The sequence below is a fragment of the Eublepharis macularius genome, chromosome 2 (genome assembly GCF_028583425.1).
Source record: "Eublepharis macularius isolate TG4126 chromosome 2, MPM_Emac_v1.0, whole genome shotgun sequence".
In the NCBI taxonomy this organism is placed as follows: domain Eukaryota; kingdom Metazoa; phylum Chordata; class Lepidosauria; order Squamata; family Eublepharidae; genus Eublepharis; species Eublepharis macularius.
In genome coordinates, this window is record NC_072791.1 from 64,465,718 (window position 1) to 64,483,106 (window position 17,389).

Here is a 17,389-nt window from a genome sequence, read left to right on the forward strand (position 1 = left end):
TTGAGTCCTGAACCAGTAATCTCCTACAAAGAAATCAACAATCAACGCCCCATCTGAATCTAAAATAATGAAATTTTTCACCCCTAATAGAATGTGACACCGTCCTGTGTTGCTTCACATACCTCAGACATGTGTCTTTGAATCTTACCTTTCTACATCAGATAAGTGACCTTAAGGCATTATGAAGATGTGAATATATTGCTGGAGGTCATCTATCATTTTAAAAATCACAGGGCAGAGCTGGCCTTACTATGAAATTAGCTGAAGTAGTTGCTTCAGGCAGCACATTTCACAGTGGGAGGTGGGAGGGGAAAAACCATCCACTAACTTGAGTCTTTGTGCATCATTTTAAAGGACCAGGAGAAAACTGACTTGTGTCATTTTATTTCTGGTGTGAAAATGTCAAAAGATTGCCAAAGTACATGACAGCTGGCCTTTATTACCATAACCACTAATGTTACACTTTCATTTAGTGACAATGCAGGTGGCATGCTCCATGCCACGAAGATTTTTTTCTACTTTGCTGGATCTAATCCTACTGAAGAATTTTCTTGAGAGAAGAAAACTTTTCTTGGATTACTAACCACCATAACTAATTAATATGAAAGAGTTATTTTATACTCTGCAAAGCAACTGACCCTATCATTTTGGATTTTAGATGCACTGGATGAGTGTTCTTACCTTTCAGTCCTTCTTCTCTCAGGGTGGTCCATAAGCCAGCAGCCTTGTAATTTCAGGATTTAGCTATAAAAGCTAGAATGCATATAGAATGCCCAGGGAACCTTGATTATATTCTTCTTTTAGCGTCTGTCTCTCAATATCTAATCCCATCTTCTGGGATAAGGTTACGAAATGGGCACACAATAACTGAGCGTTCTGTAGGGGGGTAATCTCTTCCCTGTGGTACAGAACAAAATACCTGTGTGTTGAGAATGAATCAGAATGAGCAGTAAGAATCAAAGAGCTATTACTGGCTTGATCCTTTCTCCAGCAGGAGGACAGGACACTTGAATTTGTCTGCATTTTTATTTTTCATCACCTGCCTGGGCGAGGGGGCGTCTGGCATTTTCATAGGCTCCTCCACAGCAGCTGGCAAACTGGCAGAAGGAGAACACTGGTAAGGAAGCAGCTGCAAACAGGATATATCTGTGTGTCTCCTCTGTGTGTGCATGTGTAATGCTGAACCAGAATGTTTCTGAAGCTCAGGAGATGAAATTGTGGGGAATTTTTGCCTGAAGCAAGGGATGTTTCCTCCTCCTAAGACAAGCAGCAGCCTGCAGTCAGAGAGCAGCAGGGACTGAATGGAGTCTCCACCAAGAGAAACAGTTCTCAGCTCAGCTCTCAGCTCAGCTCTCAGGAGCACTTTGAAGGTAAGACCTCATTTTGTTTCTGTTACAAAAGGAAGGCCAAAGGAAAACTTTCTTAATTTAACTTGGGTTTTTAAAGATACATTTCTGGACTCCAGAAGAGGTGGGAAATGACATGTTCCAGTCCTATCAGTATTGTTTTCTGACACACCCTTCTCAGACTGAGAATTTAAATTAACCAATCGGAGTCATATTTCCAAGCCTAAAACCACCAAATGGGGGAAAGAAGCAACAGTTTTAATCCTAGAAAACCAGCCTTTAGTTTGGCCAGATCCTTGTAAGAGTGATCCCTGTCTATGCCCCAGCTCAAATTTAATTTGAAGATAGTTACTCCCTTAATTATATTTAAGAAATCTGTGATCCAGACATCCCATTAAAGAACATTGCAATGTACAGGAATCTTTTTGTTGTTCTATTTACTTCCATTCAAGCAGTTCATGGAAGAGCACTATTTGTCCAAATAAGATGTAAAATGAAGATAGTTCCTGAAAAGTCGTCATGATATTTTAACTTGACAACTTGCTGGTCAGCTGTACTTTGGCTAAATATCACAGGAACAAGAACTTTAGAATACATTAATATAAAATTGAAACTCTTAACACTGTCGAACCAATCAGCAAAGCAGATCTGCCTTCAAGACTGCTAGTCTCAGGAGTGTAGGCTATAAAGAAAAGATAGGACTGGATGCTATGGTCCTCTTCCACTAACGGCAATGTTCTCCTTCTGCACATGGAGATTTCTGCCAGCATAAGATATTGTTGTGCTTGAAAAAGAGCTTCTTGTATGAATAGAAGTTTCCTTGAGCCAAAGGGAAGTAGTACCAGTAAAATCATCATTTTTAATGTTTAGTTTCAACTTGAAGGTCATCTTATAAATAATACTGTATGGGTTTTTTTTAATTTCAAGCAACTAACATGAATAAGAAGTGTCCCAAAGTTACCAAACGACTCGAAAAGGGTAACTAGCGATGAGGTCTTGGGATTAATTTGTATAAAATAAATGCATTAGATTTCAACTTTTGCTAATATAGGCCCTGGTTGTTAGAATATATGCCTGCTGGTCTCAGTTGAACATCTGATAGATGTGCTCCATTCTGTTCTTCTTCTCTGTTCTTCTTCTACTAACTTGTTCTCTGCACTAGAGGTGTACACTGAGGAAATATCCATTTCAGTTTGGGATCCAGGGGTTCTGAATGAACTCTCTTATTGGCTTGTTTGGGGTGGGCTGATGCCAGTTCAGATCTAATCTGTTTGAGGTTTTTCATTATGAGTTTTGGCCAGTTGCACACGCACAAGGCAGGTGTTAACTGTGCATGCTCACACACATACTGTTCTTTTCAAGAGGGGTTGGGAAAATTAGGTTCTGGGGCAGCTGTTAACCCAGAGTTGAACGATGCAGTACAAAAAGTTAAACTGAAGCCCAAGCCACAGTCTCAATAAAGAAAAAGAAGGGAATCCGGTCTTTAACCAGACCAGTCCATGTGGAATACTGATCTGGAAAGACTTCGGTGTCCACATGGAACTGCCCAGTGTATAGCCCTGCTATCTTTGATCACATAACACTGTGTTAACAGTTTTAATCAGGGCCCAGAAAAGACAATGAAATCTTTTCTGGGCAAGATGAAGTATCTCTTGGTGCTTCTTGACCCATTATCTTAGGTTGACTTCTGCAGTCACAGTTGGCTAGTTGTGGTGGCACTTAAGCAAAGGATGGCTGCAGCAGGCCACTATTAGGCAACCTGGTTCAAACATGCCTGTGTCCTCCTCATTGTGGCTCATTGTTTTATTATTTCTAGTGTTCACCCTAATCTGCATGACATGAGTATAATGTTTTCGGTTACCTTTTGATACCATCCAGTAATGGTTTGCTTGTTTTTAAACTCCTGTAAACCACGTACCTTTGGCTTTGGACCTTAAATTCAGCTCCTCCATACTTTACCTTAAACTTATACCTCATGAGGGCTTTTTCTACTCTCAAAGAGCTTTGGTGTTCTCTACTTTACCCCAAACTGTTACCTCAACAACACCTTCCCTTTTGTATTTTCCCACAGAAGGTTTTTGCTGCCACCTAGGGCTTTTTACTTAGACCTCCTTGTTTTAACTTATAATATAGGTGAGGAAGGTTGTGAGGAAAAAAGGATTTTTTTTCTTAAACTAAAGTAGATTTTATTTGTAGATACATAAGCTTGATGGTTGCAGAGTTTTGAAAAGCATATCGATTTCAGAATAGTTCTTAAGCTTGGTGGTTTAAACAGAGATATCTCTTCTTTTTTATTTTCCTTTAAACTCATTCATTTTTATTTATTGTTTATTTATTTAGAAAACTTCTATGGTTTCTCTCCAAACAACCTGCTCAAGGTAGATTCAAAGTGAAAACATAATAAAAACATAACGGAGCTATCTCTTCTTAAAGTATTTACACAGACCCAGTCACACAAAGTACTTTTCCACACAGGTCTTCCCTAATAGAATAAACTCCACACAGACTTAGATTCACTCAGGCCTTTCCACACAGCATGCCTGATCAATCTCTCACTCAGAGCGGAACTACAAGTGACAAAAGGCACAGGTTGGACACTTGTCAGCTTCCCTCAAGTTTTGATGGGAAATGTAGGCATCCTAGTCTTGCAGCTTGGCTCTCTGACTGCTGTCCAATGGACTTTTCAACTGTCACTTGTCCAACATTCCACCAAGCTGCCTACATGTCCCATCAAAACTTGAGGGAAGCTGACAAGTGTCCAATCTGTGCCTTTTGTCACTTGTAGTTCATCTTCGTTCTTCTGTGCCTCCACACATGGGACTGCGCAGGCGCAGGCCAGCCGCCGGAGAATTTTCTAGAGCTTCCATGGCTCCGAAGGGGCCGTTTGTTGCGCGCCTCAGCGACCGTTTTCCCGCCCAAACGGTCACGTGATCCTCCAGCGACCAACGGCCCCTTCCCTCAGTTCTCTTCTTGCCGCCGCTTGGAGAGAACGTGAGCTTCGTTGCTCTGTGCTTTTTTGTGCTTCGTGCTTTATTCTGACTGATTGCTTGGCTTTTGACTTCGGACTTCGTGACCTCGACTATTCTTCGGATCTCGTTTTGGACATTGTTGTGGACTCGGTAATTTGACTCGGACTGTTTTTGACCTTCCTTTCGTGTGCCCCTGAAGATGGCCTCAAAGGCTCTCTTCAAGCATTGCCTCCAATGCCACACGAAAATGGCCAAAACCGATGGCCATGAACTGTGCCTGTTCTGTTTGGAAGAGACCCATAATGTGACGGCCTGTAAAATTTGCCAGGGCTTCACCAGCAAGGCCCGGCAGGAGCGCAAGGCCCGATTGAATTCCTCCCTGTGGCAGAAGGTCATGTCCGGAGGCGCTCCGTTGCCCTCCTCCAAGGCCGGCCCAAGCCCCTCTGCCGAACGGCATTCCAGAGCTGGCTCAGTGGCCTCCGCGAGGTCGGGGTCGAAACCGCGTCCCCCGAGTACCTCGGCGTCAAGAGCGGCCTCTCCAGCGCAGGGACCGGTGCGGCCGCCCCGTAGCGCGTCATCTACCAGGTCGGATCCGAGACCAGCTTCGGAACCGAGGATCCTGGTACCGAGTCCCCGGTCGGAACCGACGGTCGGATCGGTTCCGATGAAGCCTAAGAGGTCGAAGCCGAGGTCCCCTTCGAAGGCGAGGAGCGCGTCGGTTCGGAACCACCGAAGAAGAAGAAAAAGAACAAGCACCATCGGTCGCCGCGTCCCGCTCCTCAGGAGGAGGTCATCGTGCTTCCGCACACGCCTTCCCCTCACCTGGGCTCCCCGGAGCCAGAGGACATCTCCGTGCAGGTGCCGGATCCGATGGCCTTCGAGACGGTGCCCGCGGAATTCTCGTCGGGGCCGGAGCCGAGCCCGCACCGTCGGAGCCGACCATCGCTTGCCCTTCGGTCGCCGAGGCTGGAACCGAGCCCATCTCCTCGTCGGAGCCGTCCGTCGCCTGTCCGTCCGTCTCCACCTCTGGTCGGTCGTGAGCGGCATGGTTCCGGGGACAGTGTCCGATCAGTCCGGTCCACTGCGTCCCGGCATCAGCAGGCTTCCTACCTCCCCTCGCCATACCGTTGCCAATGGGAGGGGGCACCTGCGGGCTTCTCCGTGTCGGAACCGAGGCCTTCGACGTCGAGGTCGGCGTGGGCTCCCCCTCCGCTCCAGGTTCCGGAATCCCAGCTCGGTTCCGATGAGGAGGATGTCGAGAGCTTCGGCGGCTACCAGTCGGAGTCCTGGTCCGAACCATCGCCAGCTGAGGAGCTAGTGCCATCTGCGGACTCGCCATTCGAGGACCTCCGCATCTACGCCGATCAGATGGCAAGGATGGCCAAGGCTCTCGAGATGGACATCTCTTCGGCACTTCCCCAGACCAAGGACAAGCTCCTCAAACGTATCTATGGAGATAATCCGGCGTACGTAGGCTTCCCCATGCTCGAGGGTATTGAGGAGATTGTGGAGAAGGTGTGGCAGGTGCCCTGTGATCAACCTCCAACGTCCAAGCGCATCGAGCAGCTTTACAAGATCAAGCAGGGCACCTGGCCGGCGTTGGTGAAACACCCTCCACCTTCCTCCTTGGTCACAGAGGAGTTCAACCCCCGACGATCGGGTCACTCCTCGGTGCCTGCCGATAAAGAGGGCAAGAAGCTTGATGCCATGGGCAGGCGCCAGTACATCGTCGCTTCGCTGGGTCTGAGGATTGCCAACTACCAGACCATCATGGCAGGGTACCAGCTGTACCTCTGGGAGAAGTTGGCATCCTATACCCGGGACCTCCCTCCTGAGCAGAAGGCTGTGGTGTCCCTGCTACAGACGGAGGCTGTGAGGCTGTCTAAGCAGCAGATGAACGCTGGGAGCCACGCTGCTGACACTGCTGCTAGAGGGATGGCGTCGGCGGTGGTCCTCAGGCGCCACTCCTGGTTGCGGTCTACGGCCCTGTCCCAGGAGGTGCGTTCCAGGGTGGAGAGCATGCCCTTTGAAGGGGACTCGCTGTTCTCCAAATCGACCGACGAGACCCTGAAAAAGAAAAAAGAGGACAGGCAGACGGCGCGGTCCTTGGGTCTGGCTCCAGCGGACAAGCCCTCCTCCAGGTCACGGTACGCTCCCCGGTCCGGCCCTTACCACTACCAGGGCAGATACCAACAGCAGCGGCCGGGCTATCATCAGTATCCTGCCTACCAGCAGCGGCCCTACCCTCCCGCACAACAGCAGAGGAGGCGTCGGCCCTTCAAGCCTCGTCAGGCACAGCAACCGGCCCTGCAGAAAGACCAGCAGGGCGCCGGGAGGCAGTACTGACAGGTCGCGCCAGCCGTACCCCCGAACTTTTCGGACAGACTTAGTCCACTCCTCTCTGAGTGGGAGTCAATAACATCTGACTCATGGGTCTTAACTATTGTTGAACTGGGGTACGGGCTGGAGTTTGTTGAGCTGCCTAGATGCAGTTCACCCCTGACAGCTGTCAATAACACTATGGCCGAGCTGGATGCGGAGATCGTGTCGCTCTTGGCCAAGGGTGCTGTGGAAGAATTGCCCTATGACGACTCTGTAAAGGGTTTCTTCTCTAGGTTCTTCCTGGTCCCTAAGAAGGATGGGGGCTTACGTCCCATCTTAGATCTGAGGGGGCTTAATGCCTTCCTCAAGGTGACCAAATTCAAAATGGTAACGTTGGCGGCTGTGATCGCCTTGCTGAAACAGGGGGATTGGTTTGCGGTTCTTGACTTAAAAGACGCATACTTTCACGTGGGCATACGGAAGGAGCACAGGAAATACCTGAGCTTTGTTTACCGGCAAAGGGTTTTCCGGTATAAGGTGCTCCCCTTTGGCCTGTCCACTGCCCCACGAGTGTTCACTAAATGTGTGGCCCCTGTGGTTTCCTTCCTACGGGAAGAAGGTTGTACTATCTTTCCGTACCTCGATGACTGGCTCATCGTGGCTGACTCAGAGTCTAGGCTGGTGCAGGACATTGGCTTGGTACTTAGCACGTGCCAACGCCTGGGGCTCCTGGTGAACTTGGAGAAATCCAAACTGGTGCCCAACTGCAAGGTGTCCTACATTGGTGCACTTTTGGACTCTGTGGAGGGTAAGGCCCTGCTCCCCTTGGAGAGGGCTCGGTCCCTAAGGGGTCTAGTGTCCATGTTTAAAAGGAACCGGTTCCAGTCTGTGCGCGCTATCCAGTGCTTACTAGGGCATATGGCAGCAGCCACCTCTGTGGTGCCTTTCGCTAGGCTGCGTATGCGCCCTCTCCAGAACTGGTTTGTGCGGAGGTACAATGCTCTACTGCACCCTCCGTCCCTCAAATTCTCTATCCCGAGGGTCATCCTCTCCTCCTTGGACTGGTGGCTGTCTGATGACAACTTGTTTAGAGGGACCCCTTTTGGGTATCAACACCATGACATCACGGTTACCACTGATGCCTCTCTGATGGGATGGGGTGCTTACTGTGGTGATGTGGCTGTGCAAGATGTCTGGTCTGACAGGGAAAAGACCCTCCATATCAATGTGCTTGAACTGAGGGCCATTCGTTTCGCACTTGTGTCTCTTACAGCACTGCTGAGAAATCGTCAGGTGTTGGTGCAGACGGACAACACGACTGCCATGTACTACGTGAATCAGCAGGGGGGCACAGTGTCCATGGCCCTGTGCCGGGAAGCCACACTCACTTGGCAGTGGGCTATCAAGAACGGCGTGTCGCTCCGTGCTATACACGTGGCTGGGTCAGACAATGCCCGGGCAGATGCCCTCAGCAGGGTCCCTTTACTGGAACACGAGTGGGAACTGAACGTAGAGTGCGTTGGGCCGATCTTCCAGATGTGGGGTCATCCAGTGATAGATGTGTTCGCCACTGCGGCGACCACCAAGGCCCACACGTTCTGTTCCAGGGCAGGGAGCGACCCCCTCTCTATTGGGGATGCCTTCCAGTTTACGTGGACGCAGGGCTTGCACTACATGTTTCCTCCGTTCCCCTTGATTCCCAGGGTCCTGTGCAAGATAGAGGAGGACGGGACGGACTGCATCCTAGTGGCCCCCTTCTGGCCACGGCAGGTTTGGTTCCCGAAGCTCCTGCGGATGTCCAAACGGACGTATGTGAGTCTGCCTCCTCGGCAAGACCTTCTCCTAAACGGGAGCCTAGTCCACCACGATCCCAAGCAGCTGCACCTAACGGCTTGGCGGATCGTTCCTCCCCGATAGGCTTTACTGACGAGGTACAAAGGGTCCTCCTGAATGCTCGTCGGCCATCCACTAGGCGCGCTTATGCGGCCAAGTGGCGCAGGTTTGAGCTCTGGGCACTTGCCAGAGGGGTGGTGCCTGACAGCAGTCCCTTGGGGGTTGTATTCGAGTATTTGTGCCACTTGCGTGGTATGGGCTTGAAGGTTTCCTCCCTCAAGGTCCACCTGGCAGCGATATCAGCTGCTCACACCCGAATTGAGGGTGCTACGGTGTTTTCTCACCCACAATCCCGCCAGTTCCTTAAGGGCATGTACAATCTTTACCCACCTGTGTCTGCGCCAGTGCCTCGGTGGTCACTGTCCTTGGTGCTCTCACATCTCATGTTGCCTCCATTTGAACCTATGGCTACATGCCCCTTGGATATGCTATCCTACAAGGTAGCATTCTTGGTGGCCGTCACGTCGGCCAGAAGGGTCAGTGAACTGTCTGCACTGCGGTCTGACCCTCCCTTTCTTGTGTTTCATCCCAACAAGGTGGTCCTGCGTCCCTGCCTTGAGTTCCTGCCCAAGGTGGTGTCCGCCTTCCACCTCTCGCAGGATATCTCACTGCCTGCATTCTTTCCTCAACCCTCCTCTAAGGGGGAAAAGGCCCTCCATACCCTAGACTTGAAGAGGGCCCTAGCCTATTACCTGGATAGGACGAAGGGATTCCGCTCCAGTCCTCACCTGTTTGTATGTTTTGGGGCCAAGGACAAGGGTAACAGGGCTTCCTCACAGACCCTGTCTAGGTGGATTGTGACGGCCATTAGCAAGGCCTATTCCCTGGCAGGGGTGGCTTGCCCGCTTCATGTCAGAGCCCACTCCACGCGGTCCCAAGCATCCTCTTCGGCACTCCTCAGGGGGGTGCCCCTGGTTAACATTTGTAAAGCAGCCACATGGTCCTCTGCAGACACCTTTGTCAGGCATTACGCCGTTGATGTCAATGCGGAGCAGGATGTATCTGTGGCCAAGGCTGTCTTACACTCCCTCTTTTCCTGAGGGAGTTTTGGTATGACTTTCTTGACGTACCTGTTGGGTACCCTTGAGTGAAAGTGTGTATATATGTACCTGGGGGTGTGTATATATGTAAATATTGAGTATTTATGTGTCCTTACACAGTATTTTTACATAGATGTATATATGCATATCTATTTATTGTTGTTCTTGTTTGCTTAATAAAATTGTGTTGGACTTCACCCCCGCCTTCCTTATTGTGTGAAGCTTGGTACACTCCCATGTGTGGAGGCACAGAAGAACGAAGATGAAAACAGGGTTAACATACCTGTAACTTATGTTCATCGAGTTCTTCTGTGCTGACACACAACCCTCCCTCCTACCCCGCTGTGAACTCCAATGCACAATACTGTGTTGGCTGTAACGGAAATTGGTGTTTTTAAGGTGTTATGGCTGAACTGTGTTGGTCAAGCGGCGGCAAGGGAGAACTGAGGGAAGGGGCCGTTGGTCGCTGGAGGATCACGTGACCGTTTGGGCGGGAAAACGGTCGCTGAGGCGCGCGACAAACGGCCCCTTCGGAGCCATGGAAGCTCTAGAAAATTCTCCGGCGGCTGGCCTGCGCCTGCGCAGTCCCATGTGTGTCAGCACAGAAGAACTCGATGAACATAAGTTACAGGTATGTTAACCCTGTTTTCCACTCTTACAGATATACACAAACATTCTCTCAGGCCAACACACAGTTTGCCTGACTTAAGAGTAATCACTCTCTCAGATCTACATAGACTGCCCCAAGTGCACACACAGTTTGCCTGTCTTAGACAGAATAATTACTCTGAATACCACACAGATACAGACTCTCTCAGAAACACACAGTTTCATTGAACTTGACAGAATAAATTTCTCTCAGAAACATACAGACACTCTCAGGCTGCACTCAGCCTGCCTGTTTTGAGCAGAATCCACATCAAACTTCACACAGATTGCCTGACTGAACTAGAATAAAACCTCTTTCAAGCTTCCACACTTAGGGTTGCCAGCACCAAGCTGGGAAATTCCTGGAGATTTGGGGGATGAAGCTTGGAGAAGTTGGGGTTTGGGGAGGGGAAGAACCTCAGTAGGATATAATTTCATAGAGTCTACCCTCCAAAGCAGCCATTTTCTCTTGGGGAACTGAGCTCTGTGGCCTGGAGAGCAGCTGTAATTTCAGGAGCTCTCCAGCTACCATCTGGAGGCTGGCAACCCTATCCACACAGGTTGTCTGCTTTGCCCAGACTAAACATTTTCTCTCAGAACAGTAACTAAAAAAACTCCAGTTCACTCTGCACCCTAGAATACTGCTTCTGTCCAATCAGATTCCACTCTACCTACCCATCTAGCCCCCCCCCCCATTTCCTCAGAGGCTTGCATTTTAGTGCATAGCAACAACTTAACAAACCCCATATTGGCAAGAAGATACAGAATCTAAACTATCTAAATGCAAAACTATCTCTAGGAATTGATGTTGCCACCATCTGGTTGATTAGAGTATTTCCCACTCAGTCCATGTTGCCTTTTACAGTCTCTGCCTACTGCATCTCCTGCTTTCACTCCAACTAGCTTTCACAGGGACAGCTTACTGCACTTTGCATATACCCAGAAATCTTCTGATCTATTGACCAACCAGTACTCTTTCCCCGGCAAACTTTAAGTAACATGTTCAAGTGGGGATTATTGTCTTTCAACATTCAAAATAAAAAAGATTGATTAAAAAGTGAATGTTCACACATATTCTGAACAGCAATTGATTGAGAACGTTTACAAAACAGAGGTGAATAGACATATTCCTCTGTTCCTTCTCTTGGCTTATCCTGACTGTTATTTTAGATTAGGCTCTTTAGTCTTAAAGTTACAGTGTTCAGTCATCTATTACCTTAAGTCTTTGTCTGGGCTACAGGTCCTTTTGTTAGCTCTACATGGTAATGGCAGCCACGAAGATAGAGCCAAGATGTGAGAGCTCCTTCCTTCAAGTTGTCCCCGGGTGGAATCAGCCAAAAGAGATCTCTTAAAAATGGACACTGTTTTCCTCATATCTAGGGAATGTATTACCTCTCTCTGCTCACTCCCCTGTAAATCAGTTCTTCTCTTCTTGCCTTCCCAGGAAAAGATATTATCTAGCATTTGACACCCCCAAGTCTTTGTCACTTCCCAGGAGTCACATTCTGGCCAGGGTGTGAGATGGCCCTTTGATTGTTGGCTAGAAACATTTGTATAGCCAAGTACTTGGTGTTTGTAAGAGCTATCAATAGGATGGGGGTTCTTGAGAGCAAACTGGTCTCCTGTGTCCTCTCCTTGTGCTGACAAAGAAATTTCTGTGAATGAACATGGAGGGTTTGCAGCCCCAATAGTGTGATGTAGGCCAAAGTGGAATGCAAGAACTACACAGATGCAAGGAAACTGGTCCAGTTCACTGTAGCTGTAGATACAAAATGGAAGTGCTCCAAAGTGGTTACATTTTACTCTCCTTACATATATTCTCCTGTTTATCCATTGCTGTTCTTCACTGATTTTGTACCTGACATATGTTCTTGTACACTAAATATGGTATGTTGGAAAATATTAGTTACATAAAAGTATTCACCAGTATAGCATCTTTAGTGCTAAAAGGGTAGACTAGATTGAAGCCTATATTTAAACACTGTTTTGCTACTCTGAGGGAATATTGCACGGAATGAAAACTGGGGACAACAACCTTTTGATACATAGTGTCTCTGTACACTAGATGCCTCAGTGCAAGTTTGTTAGGTGTGAGATGCAATGTTAGCTGGGAAGTATAGTTTTAAAAGACAGATTGCTCCTCAGAGGGTTTGTTAATTTCATCTTGACCTCCCCCTACCCCCAGGCTCTGTCAATTTCACTTCTCCAGTCTAAAAGGGTGTGGAATTGCAACCAAAGGGCAGTGAGGAATGGAAATGGGCTGGAACTGCCTTCCAGAGATGGACTTGGACCTGGAGAGGTTATAATGGGTTGAAGTTTCCCTTCTGGCATTTCACAGCCCCTTCCCACAGCTCCAGTGTATAGCAAAGCCTTTGCCCTGCTGCTGGCTCTGTCTTTTTAAACTACCCTTCCTGACTAACATTGCATCTCCCGACACATGTTCTTCACGTGACAGATGTCTCGTATAGAGAAACTTATAGTGAAATGGGCAAAGTGGGGTTTCTGTTTGCATTCAAATAAATTGTGGTTGTTGATCAGGAGTTTAATGACAGTTATTGCTTAATTCCTCTTAAGATTAACATGATGCAAAGCTCCTTTTGTCCAAAGTCAGAGAGAGATGATCTAAATATAAGATGCTATAATTTGTGGGAAGTAGTTACCTTTCTTCCTCTCATATAAAGGGATTCTGCACTATATATACTGGGATATTTTTATTATTGTTGTTTATTTATAGTCCGCCTTTCTTACTGAGATCCAAAGGGAATTACAAATGGATACAATATGACCAATAGCTAGGGCATTCACAGAACATAAATTTATGATTTATAAGTTAGCTAACTACAGAAGTTGCCGTCATGATTCCATTTGATCCAATCTAGTAACTGTTGACAGGTTCATAACTGAAATTAGTCCACCTCATCCCATACACTAGTATTTGGGACAGATCCTTTTTCATTCAAAGGACAGGTAGAAATACACCACTGTAAGCTTACTTGCACTGTAATAGGGCAAAGTAGTGTCTATATCTTTGGTCCAATCCATAAATACATTTATTGCGAAAACAAATCTTTTTTATTTCAATGAAAAGAATTTTCTGCGTAATTATGCTTACCACTGGGATGCCCATGATATTAAAGTTGCCTGGAGATTTGAGGATAGTGCCTGGGGAGGGAGGAGTTTGAAGAGGGAAAGGAACTCAGCAGGGATGTGATACCATACACTCTACCCTCTGAATCTGCCATTTCCTCCAGGGAAATTGTAGTCCGGAGATCAGTTGTAACTCCAGGAAAACTCCAACCCAAAGGTTTGTAAATCTATAGGACTGTAGGTTAGAGGTAAGAAGATCTAGGCCAAGTTACAAAGCAGGAAAAATGAAGCAACAGGGAGATCAGCAGTAATAAAGGTGATCAGATACAAAGGAGGACAGGGCTTCAGGTAGGAGAGGATATTTTTGTAGGTACAGTTTATTATGCAGGGCAAGGGGAGAACTGAAGTTCCCATTTCTAAAAAACAACAAACGTTACAGGAGTCCTTCCAGTCTTCCTTTGCATCAGGGCACACTAGTAATAAAGGGACAGCAGAATTAAAAAAAAAACACATGAGATACAAGTGCAGCTATTTGGTAAAGGTAGAAATTATTTTTGTAGCAGTTGCTTGAGGTCATTTGGGAGGGGGGGAAGTATTTTCTTTCTGGGACTCAGAGCCAAGCTACAAGTGACGCCTTACACAGGTTGGACACTTGTCAGCTTCCCTCAAGTTTTGATGGGAAATGTAGGCGTACTGGTTTTACAGCTTGGCTCTCCATTACAGCTGCAAGACCAGGATGCCTCCAATTCCCATCAAAACTTGAGGGAAGCTGACAAGTGTCCAACCTATGTCAGGCGTCACTTGTAGCTTGGCTCTCACTGTAGAAAGCTGGGTAATTAAGAGGAACACTGTTAATGTTCCTTAGGGGAGAAAATACTTGCCAGTTGAAGAGCAGGTGTTCTTAATTAATATTGATGTCCCTCTCAGATAAAGATAGCAGTGAAATTCCAGAGAATTGAAAGATAGTTGGCATTGTCCCGTCACTCTGCATTGACTGGTTATTGACTGGCTAGAATGACTGTGTATTGTGAGACCTTATTAACACCTTGCCCGTGAGGAAGCGGTTGTCATGAAACGGGAATTGACGAACGCCTGGCATAGACCTGTTGGCTACTCTGCAGGAACGGTTTGCAGTGGCTACTCTGCAGGAACGGTTTGCAGTGGTTGTTCTACTGGGACGTTTGATTGTAACATGGTCTACACACAGAGAGACTCTTATTTACCTATATTGCTTACCAGTTGATTTGTTCATATGCATTACTGATGGTTCATTCATTGTATTATTTACTTGACTTTATATTGACTGCATTTACACTGGGCACATTGCACTTTATAAATTGTTTGATATAATTCAGTTTTGTACTATGTTTCTTTAATGTTACAGTTCATTGCATATTGCCTTCCGTATGGTTGTGGTTGGTTAGTTTGTCAAGTGGAGGCACCCCATTGTTTTTTGCATGATTTCAAGTCAAGCAAAGGGTTAACATAAGCAATGCTGAATTCCTAGAGGCTTCTGGGCTGCTGTTGAAACCTCAAGATTTATGGTATCAGCCTGAAACAAAAAGCTTGGTGCTTGCTGTTCCCTTGGTCTCTCATAAGAGTCTACCTGCCTGTGGTGCCCCTCCCTCTTTGCCCTGCCAAGAAATCTTGGGAGTTAGGAATTTTTTACCCCTTGTTCCTTCTACTTGGTGGCCCTGGATGCTAGTTTGTTCAGTCCCCATTCATTCAATCTAGGCATGGCACATTTGACTGTCACTGAAACCTATTGGGTATATATTGGGGCTTTTGGCTATATTCTGAAGTACAGTTACTTACATGGACAGCTACCATCGCATTGTAAGTCAATGCAAATTTTGCCCACAAGATATTTACTGCACATAATTTCCGTTTATAAAACAGTGTTTAGTTTTCCTTCTGTGACTTGACCTACCAAGGCTGTTGCTTTCAAGCAGTTTTGAGCTCTTTCTCTTATGTTCTGCATGTCTTCTGTTACTGCTCAATTAAATTTTCACTAACCTGGATAATCCTTTCCCATTCAAATTAAGCTCCAGTTTCTATGCCGTTACCAAGTACCAAATATTCCCCATTTAATGCTGTGTTCCTGCAAAGCTGATGACCAGAATCTCTATATCAACAGGGCCGGCGCGCCCATGGAGGCCAGGTAGGCGGTGGCCTCGGGCGCGCGGGCACTGGAGGGGCGCTGGAGGGGGTGTTGGGGGCAGGGCCGCCTGTAGCTACTGCTGCAGCCAGCCAGCCAGCCAGCCCCTTGCTGCCGCCGCCGCCGCCACACACCTCAGCCGGGCGCAGCCTCTGTGTGCCGTTCGAGCAGCAGCTTGCGGCTTCTGCGCCCAGCTGGGGCGCGCGGCGGCGGCAGCACGGAGCTGGCTGGCTGGCTGCAGCAGCAGCTGTAGCCAGCCACGCCAGTTCAGCTGCGCGCTCCTCCGCCCCAGCCGGGCGCAGAAGCCGTGAGCTGCTGCTGGGGCGGCGCACGGAGCAGCCTCCGCGCGCCGCTACAGCAGCAGCCCGCAGCTTCTGCACTCGGCTGGGGCATGTGGCGGCGGCGGCACGGGGCTGCCTGGCTGGCTACAGCTACTGCTGCAGCCAGCCACGCCAGCTCAGCTGCGCGCTCCTCCGCCCCAGCCGAACGCAGAAGCTGTGAGCTGCTGCTGGGGCAGCGCACGGATCAGCCTCCACGCGCTGCTCCAGCAGCAGCCCGCAGCTTCTGCGCTCGGTGGTCCGCGCGCAGCCCAGCCCCCCTGTGGTGCGTGATGACGTCTGCAATGACGTCATCACGCCTCCCGTGGGGCGCGTGTGCGCCCGCCGCCGCAGGCGCTGAAACCTCTGGCGCCGGCCCTATATATCAAAACAGTGTTTGGAATTCTAAATTCATCTGTTGATTAGAACGAACATGTCTATATTTCACAGTCTCTGAGGATCAGATTGTGTTTGCTCCCAGAAATTGTTTTTTAAAAATATCGATTTAACAATTTTATGTCTTCTTAAAAACAATTCTGAAAATTAGAAATATGTGTATTGCATTAGTGGTATGTCACAAGCACTGACTTCCTATGATCCTTCCAAGCACTTAGGCTTTTTTTTAATGGCAGTACTTGCTGGCACACAGTACTTGCACTTTCCCCCATAGTACTGGCACCTCTTTCTGTTGGCAGGCTTGGGCTCCCAAGATGATGAACATCATGAGTCCCAGCACCACCTCTATTTCCTTTTCCTTTAATTTTTTTAGGAAAAAGGCATTGCCAAGCACAATGCTTAGACAAAGTCCTACATGGCTTAGACTCCGAATACCTTTCTTCCTACATCCCATAATATTCTTTAATCCTCTTGGCATGCTAGAGTTGTTGTTGGAGTATTAATGTGACAAGCAACTTCCAGAAAACATACCTAGGTACCATCATTCAGGAACAGATTGGCTACACGTGCATCTTTTGTTCCAGTGTAATGTTTGGAAGCCCTCTGAGATCAGCAGGGTGCTCTTGGGTTAGTAAGTGCCATGTTTGAAGAGCAAAAAGCATGCAAGAAAGGAATTCTCAGGGAGTAACCCTTCCCCTTGGAAAACCAGCAAAGCTCGACTGGTTGATTCATGTTTGGAGTCTCATCACTTGATTATTTAATATTCAGTTATTTGTCTACAAATGTATGAACTAGCTCCATTTGAATTATTTTGTGTTTGAATTGACACTAGGTGATGATAAAGTTTCATCTTTAGTGATTAATCTATGAATGGCTCATCTTACAACCAAGACATCACTTGATGCTATAGTCAGCCTGTAGTGTACATTCATGTGTCAACTGAGCTCTAAGTTGTTTAGAAGTGTTGAAGGACCTGCTAATCAGGACTGGTTGTTGGGAGAAGCACTTATGTGTTCATTTTCATTATAGTATTAATGGAATAGTATTCTAAATATATAAAGTGTCCTGACTCATCAACGCCCAGCCCAAACTCCTGGACCTAGAAACATGAAATTTGGGGAGAACATTCCTTTCATGATATCAACACCCACCATGAAGAGATTTTAAGAAATTCACCCCCTAAGGGGGTAAAAAGGGGTGAAATGTGTTTTCC

General features: G+C 47.6%; 1 protein-coding gene across 2 annotated transcripts in view; it reads left to right on the forward strand.

Annotated features, from left to right (window-relative positions):
* The first annotated feature begins 1,293 nt into the window (after positions 1-1,293).
* Positions 1,294-17,389, forward strand: part of PAK6 (p21 (RAC1) activated kinase 6) — a 59,980-nt gene continuing 43,884 nt past the window's right edge. For both annotated transcript variants that reach the window (XM_054972365.1, XM_054972363.1), the window contains exon 1: positions 1,294-1,370. The gene's annotated coding sequence lies outside the window, so the exon portion shown is untranslated. The remainder of the gene's footprint in view (positions 1,371-17,389) is intronic.